The 7,175-nt window shown below is 44.6% G+C and overlaps 1 non-coding gene across 1 annotated transcript; it reads left to right on the plus strand.

Moving 5' to 3' along the window:
* The first annotated feature begins 4,274 nt into the window (after positions 1-4,274).
* On the plus strand, positions 4,275-4,365 carry trnar-ucu (transfer RNA arginine (anticodon UCU)). Its single transcript is given in 2 exon segments — positions 4,275-4,311; positions 4,330-4,365. It is a non-coding gene; the product is annotated as a tRNA-Arg (tRNA).
* The last annotated feature ends 2,810 nt before the right edge of the window (positions 4,366-7,175 follow it).

Raw genomic sequence — 7,175 nt, forward strand, 5'->3', positions numbered from 1 at the left:
ACCAGGACATCTTCAGGGAGCTGTGCCTCAGAAAGGCTGTGTCCATTATTAAGGACCTCCAGCACCCAGAGCATGCTCTTTTCTCACTGCTACCATCAGGTAGGAGGTACAGTCGCCTGAAAGCACACACTCAACGATTCAGGAACAGCTTCTTCCCCTCTGCCATCCCACTCGTAAATAGGCTTTGAGATCTTGGACAATACCTCACTTTTTTAATATACGGTATTTCTGTTTTTGCACGTTTTTAATCTATTCAATATGCCTATACTGTAATTGATTTACCTGTTTATTTTTTTATTTTATTTTAGCTATTATTTGTTTTTTCTCTTCTAGATCGTGTATTGCATTAAACTGCTGCTGCTGTTAACAAATTTCATGTCACATGCCAGTGAAAATAAACCTGATTCTGATTCTGAATTCAATCATATTATGATCATTTGCCCCTAAGAGTTTTTTTTTACTTCCTTTGATTAATTCTAGTAATGAATTCTCTAATTAATTCTAGTATAATGCACAACAGCCAATGCAGAATAGCTGAACATCCAGTGGTCTCAACCACGAGTTGCTCCAGAAAACCATCTCGAAGGCTCTCTGGAAATTCCCCTCCTGGAATCCAGCACCAACCTGATTTGCTCAATCAACATGCGTATTGAAAATCCCCACTGACTATTGTAACATTGCCCTTTTGGCATGCATGTTCTATCTCCCGTTTTAATTTGTAGATCTCATCTTTACTACTGTTTGGGGGTCTGTATACAACTCCCAGCAAACCCTTTTTACCCTTGCAGTCCGATAAGACCATAAGACAAAGGAGCAGAAGTCGGCCATTCGGCCAATCGTGTCTGCTCCGCCATGGTGGAAATGGTGAACACGTAGTACAGGAAATGCAAAGTCCCCGAAGGTGAGCCACAGCTGAATAGTCGGCTCTGCGCTGATGCGAGCGAAGCCGGTCTTGGACCCCGTTGGCCGCAGGGCGGCGACTACTCCCGAGCCTGGTAGCGTGGGTCCCATATTTCCTGCACTTCCTGCTAGATGGGAGTAGCGAGAAGAAACGAAGACAGTTGAGATGCAGGCGAACACCGCTGTACAGCTGTCCGTTTTCCGCTCTTGGCCTAGACGACTTTAATCTTGCTCGACTCCTTTATGAACCCGGACACGCGTTCGTCTTCTGCTGTCAGGCCTCGACGCCGTGTCCACCCCCAGCGATGGCCGCCCTGGCTCGATTATGAAAGGACAAACAGCTGTACATAATTGAATAAATATCGACCTTTCCAGTCACTTGATTTCAACAAAAGTATGCCTCCGTTTCTACGTGGTTTCAAACAAGAGACTTTCTGCCTGTTAAGCGGACGTGATTACCAATACACCACAGAAACTGATTCTGGTTGGTATGTATCGCATGCTACAGATCCGAATTACCCCATACACAACACACATTGCCAGTTAAACGTTCGGATCTGGCACACGTGGCTGTCGACTAATATAGTTTTAAATTATTATCCTTGGTGTCAATGAAAGATTAAATCCAGTTGGTCATTGTCTAACTTGACGGCAAACCTGCTGCTATTTAAAGAGGCTATCGCTAAATCAAGGCAGGGTGTTTTGAACTACACCACACGTTTCACAATCCGCATGTGGTCAGGCAGCACCTACAGAGAGGAATAAACTGTCGACATTTCGGACCGAGACTCTCACACCCACTCGGGCGCATCATCGAAGTTCCTTCGGTAGCGGGTCTGACTCCGGTCAGAAGGCCTCCTGTTCGAATTACGTCGAGGTCACAAACGTTGTGCCGGATTTTGTTGCCACAAGGCAGTTCCTTCAGTAATTCAGCGCACTTTCCCTTTTGGTGTCACGGCTTGGACAAACACTTGACAGATGCTCGTCTTTGTCGAAGTTCAGCAATGTGGCTAAGATAAAATAATCGTTTTCTTCTAAACAAAATAACTTGCGGACTCTGGAATCTGACAAAGAAAACTGCAAACATTTAATAGCTCAGGCACCATCTCTAGAAGGAAGTTGCTACATTTCCAGCACATTCTGCGTTCTCTCCATCTATGCATTATCGTTTATCTTCCTTCGGAAAGCTGATGAAAGCCGCCGCCTGTCCCGCTGAACATTAGCAGCATCTTCATTGTTTGCATTTTTAACCTCACAAGTTTTGAAGATCAACAAAGAGTAAACATCCGACAAAGGAGAAGGTTCTGGAAAAATGAAAGTTCGACTATTTTATGCAATGGGCCGGGACAGTGGCTTGTATGGTTCTTCCCTGTGAATCACAGCTAAGAATCCTGAGTAACTGCTGACTGTCATGTAACATCAATATCTGTTCTATGCTTCATGAAATGTTCTGTCCTCTCCGTCTTTTCACTGATGATTGTTACTTCGTGATGTCAATTGAAGTTAAAAGATTCTCAGGTCGACATAAAACAAAGAATTCGGTCAGAGACAGGACGATAAGCATGGTTCTGCTCTGGCCATTGTGGGTTCAGTTCGGAATTTTATCCCGCATAATTTGAAATGATTACGAATTCTGTCATCAATGCTTGGGCGGCAATAGTGTCGTCACGCACAGCCGCAGTCGGTTCGTACCTGAAAATATGCTGTTCTGGAGAAGATTTTCATCGCGGCTCCTTCTGCAGGAGAAGAAACCCATACGGGGTGTGGCGAAACAGAAATTCATGCCATTCTATTGCTTTCAAATGTTTCTATATAGAGTATAATTTAAAGGTACAGCATTGATCTTCCCTCCCCAACCAAAGTGCGCGGGCAGCCCAACCAAACCCATGTAAATTATAACTAATTTGCGATTTTGGGACATGCGTGGAAACTGAAACCTACGTAGGCACAAGAAGAACAATCTTCTTACAGAAAATTGAACAAACAGTCATACTTTATTGATCCCGAGGGAAATTGGGTTTCGTTACAGCCGCACCAACCAAGAATAGTGAAGAAATATAGCAATATAAAACCATAAATAATTAAATAATGATAAGTTAATCATGCCAAGTGGAAATAAGTCCAGGACCAGCCTATTGGCTCAGGGTGTCTGACACTCCGAGGGAGGAGTTGTAAAGTTTGATGGCCACAGGTAGGAATGACTTCCTATGAAGCTCAGTGTTACACCTCGGTGGAATGAGTCTCTGGCTGAATGTACTCCTATGCCTAACCACTACATTATAGAGTGGATGTGAGTCATTGTCCAAGATGGCATGCAACTCTTTTCAGACACCACCGTCAGAGAGTCCAGTTCCACCCCCACAATATCACTGGCCTTACGAATGAGTTTGTTGATTCTGTTGGTGTCTGCTACCCTCAGCAATGCTGCCCCAGCACACAACAGCAAACATGATAGCATTGGCCACCACAGACTCGTAGAACATCCTCAGCATCGTCCGGCAGATGTTAAAGGACCTCAGTCTCCTCAGGAAATAGAGACGGCTCTGACCCTTCTTATAGACAGCCTCAGTGTTCTTTGACCAGTCCAGTTTATTGTCAATTCGCATCCCCAGGTATTTGTAATCCTCCACCATGTCCACACTGACCCCTTGGATGGAAACAGGGGTCACCAGTGCCTTAGCCCTCCGCAGGTCCACCACCAGATGATTCTGCTCGCAACATGTGACAAAGTTTCCCTCTGTAGCCCTGTACTCAGCCTCATCTCCCTTGCTGATGCATCCAACTATGGCAGAGTCATCAGAAAACTTCTGAAGATGGCAAGACTCTGTGTTGCAGTTGAAGTCCAGGGTGTAGATGGTGAAGAGAAAGGGAGACAGGACAGTCCCCTGTGGAGCCCCAGTGCTGCTGACCTCTCTGTCTGACACACAGTGTTGCAAGCGCACGTACTGTGCTCTGCCAGTCAGGTAATCAATAATCCATGACACCAGGGAAGCATCCACCTGCATCACTGTCAGCTTCTCAACCAGCAGAGCAGGGCGGATGGTGTTGAACCCACATCAGCAGCGCCCTACGTGGCCGTGCCACTTACAGTTGGACCCCAAATCAACAACTTATGACGAGATTAGATTCCAACAGACGCGTGAAAACCACAAAGGATTAGCAAGCCATCGCCTTATTCCCTCGGCCAGTTTATCTGTTCCTGTAAATATTCTTCAGTAATCCACTGCTGCAAGAGGATGGGAAATGATGGACCAGATGTGTCGGTTCTTTAGTTAAAGAACAACTGAAAGGGAACGAGGGCTTGCAGATGACAAATTGCAATTAATTTCCTGTTGAAGAATTTTTATCTATATGCCCCAGCGTTATCGACTCTGGGCTCTGTGGCGCAATGGATAGCGTGTTGGACTTCTACTGATGTGCGCTGAAGTAATTCAAAGGTTGTGGGTTCGAGTCCCACCAGAGTCGGTGTTTTAACCAGAATCGATTTTACATGAGCAAGACCGGAATTCGCGAGACTGATGACGTCACCTGATGGAGGAAACATTAGAAATCTAGGTCGTAGTTTGAAATAATCAAGTTGTTCACTTAATACGGCTAAGAGAATATATATAATAAGTACTGAAATCTTACGGGAAACTGAGTCTCTGGTTACTTCAGAGATCCGTAGATGAATTCTTGAGAGAGAATTGCTTAAGGTTTTGGCGGGAATATGGATTTAGGTAGGCAGTCTGATCACCCGCAGATATATTGAATGACTGAGCGCCTGGATGCTTATCTCATACACATGGCTGCCCATCGGTCATCAGATTTCTGAATAGAAGATTGAATTCATAGACGTTTCCTCATTATTTGTTTTATTCCTTTTTTTCCTCTCTTTTTGTCTTACTTAATTAATTTAAATTGGATATATATCTTATTGCAGTTTGAAGGTATTTTATTATTATAAAATAATAATGCCGCAAGCAACGTATTTCACGATATATGTCAGTGATACTTAACCTGTTTCGGGTTTTGATTCGGATTCGGATTCGATGGATTCGTCAATGAATACGGAAGTTTACGTGTAGGGAAATAATTTATGCTCGTGGTTATCTTCAATTTACTTAATTTCCTCCATTATTATAATGTTGTAATTGTAACAAGACCTTTGAATCCTATTCATTTAACACAACCGTGCTCTGAACAAAAATCTACAGGTCTATATTCTATACTTCAAAAATAACGTCACATTTCTACCTGGAAACTGTTCGCCCCTCGGGTTTTTTTATGGAAGACCGGCAGTTGCCCAAGCTGCAAGTCTCCCTTCTCCACGCACCCGATGTTGTCCAAGGAAAGGGCATTAGAAAGAACCGATTATATCATCTGTGTTTAACGTTTTGTACGTATCTACTCCTTCCTTTTAGAGCAGTTGTCCATCCCTTTGGAGATGGTCTAGAACGTATTTTCTAGAGTCGTTGCCAATGTGAGTGCAGCTTTAAGCTTCAAAAGCTGGGATTGCTTCATCTGGATAAAAAATGTAGACAAGTTCCTTTATGCCTACAAATCGATGTCGAAACTGCGAATACTCTTTAAACTTAGCTCGCTGCTCTGAGTTCTGGAACATTCCATTGTTTGGCACACCGTGGCCTGGCCGAACAACGGTTTAACATCTGATCCGTTTTGAAGCAATATTAGATAGGTTGTGAAAGGTCAAATATCTCAAAAACAGACTATGGGAGAATTTCAAAGGGTGCACGAAACGATCAACACTTTCAACCAATCGGCGTCAGTATTTAACGAATGACAAGAACTCGTGTGACCGGGCAGCCTAAGGCTTTAGACTAAGACTCTAGTCTCTACGGAGGTCTGGGTCCAAATCCTACCACTTTTATGGTGGTCCTTTTTCTTCCACGAGTATTTAAAAAAGCATCGAGAGATGCTTTGCGGAATGAAATCTAAAAGTTATCATTCTTCATATAGATGATCCAGCTTTGTTGTCAAGAACATCATCGGGGGCTACAAAACAATATTAATTTGCTGAAGTTTATGGGTGTGAATTGTTCGTGTCCCATGCTTTCACGAATGATAATCGCGATGGGAATATTGAGCAACACTCGCAAAATTCTGCAGGTCAGGACCACCTATGGAGCGAAGTAAATAATCGACCCATCGGTCTCAGACTCTTCATCAGGAAGTCGATAATACGAACGAATTTGGTGTAAAGGTATTTAATCTCAATATATACCCCAAACCATATCTATAAACCCGCCTGAACGGTTCACTAAAGTGCACAGCGAGCCATCCTAGTTTTCAAGTAAAAGAGACCAGCACAACGCTGCTAAAATCAGTTTGTCAAAAGGACAAGGCAAGTCCACAAAAGCACCACATGCCCGCGATTTGCAAACCATTGTCACTCTGAAGTTTGGCACACCTCAAAAACACAAGAAAATGACAAACGTTATAATCGGAAATGTAATCCACTTCCCAATTGTTACAGAGTGGTCCAAGCCACCTACAGTCAAACAGGTACGGCGCTTCGTGGGGTTTACGGAAGTTCCACTATATCGCGGCTCCCATAAATGCACTCACCAGGAAGAGCTCGGCAGGATTCCATTGGACGGACGGTGCCGACCAAGCATTTTCGAAGTTAAAGCGACGTTTCACCACTGCCCCAGTGCTGCAACACCCAGACCCATCACAACCATTCACTGTCGAGGAGGATGCATCCCTTATAGGCATTGGAGCTCTGCTCTCTCAACGTTCTTCTGCGACGAGCCGGCTGCCCCCTTGTGCCTTTCTTTCCCAGCGCTTGACCTCGTACGAAAGGAACTATGATGTTGGAAACTCGGAACTTTTGGCTGTCAAGGAGGCCCTGGAGGAATGGCAACGCTGGCTGGAAGGGGCGAAGCATCCTTTCTTGGTCCGGACAGATCACAAGGACTTGTCTTACTTTAGGACGCAAAAAGACTGAACCCTCGTCAAGCCGGTGGGCTCTTTTCTTCACCGGGTTTAATTTTATCCCACCTATCACCCAGGCAGTAAGATTACCAAGCGCGACGCTCTCTCCCAACAGTCTGACAGATCTCAGGACAATGCCAATCCAGAGCCCATACTTTCTCGCTCGTCTATTACTGCTTCGGTGACCTGGGGAATGGAGTCAAAGCTGAGGGCCGCCCAACAGTCGGACCCAAGCCCGAATGGGTGACCTCCCAACTGGCTGTTTATCTCTGTTGTGGTGCTTTCCAAAGTTTTGGATTGGGGATTACTCCTCCCGTCTGGCTGGACATCCGGGAAGT

Source organism: Hypanus sabinus, chromosome 9 (assembly GCF_030144855.1).
Source record: "Hypanus sabinus isolate sHypSab1 chromosome 9, sHypSab1.hap1, whole genome shotgun sequence".
NCBI classification, from domain to species: Eukaryota; Metazoa; Chordata; class Chondrichthyes; order Myliobatiformes; family Dasyatidae; genus Hypanus; species Hypanus sabinus.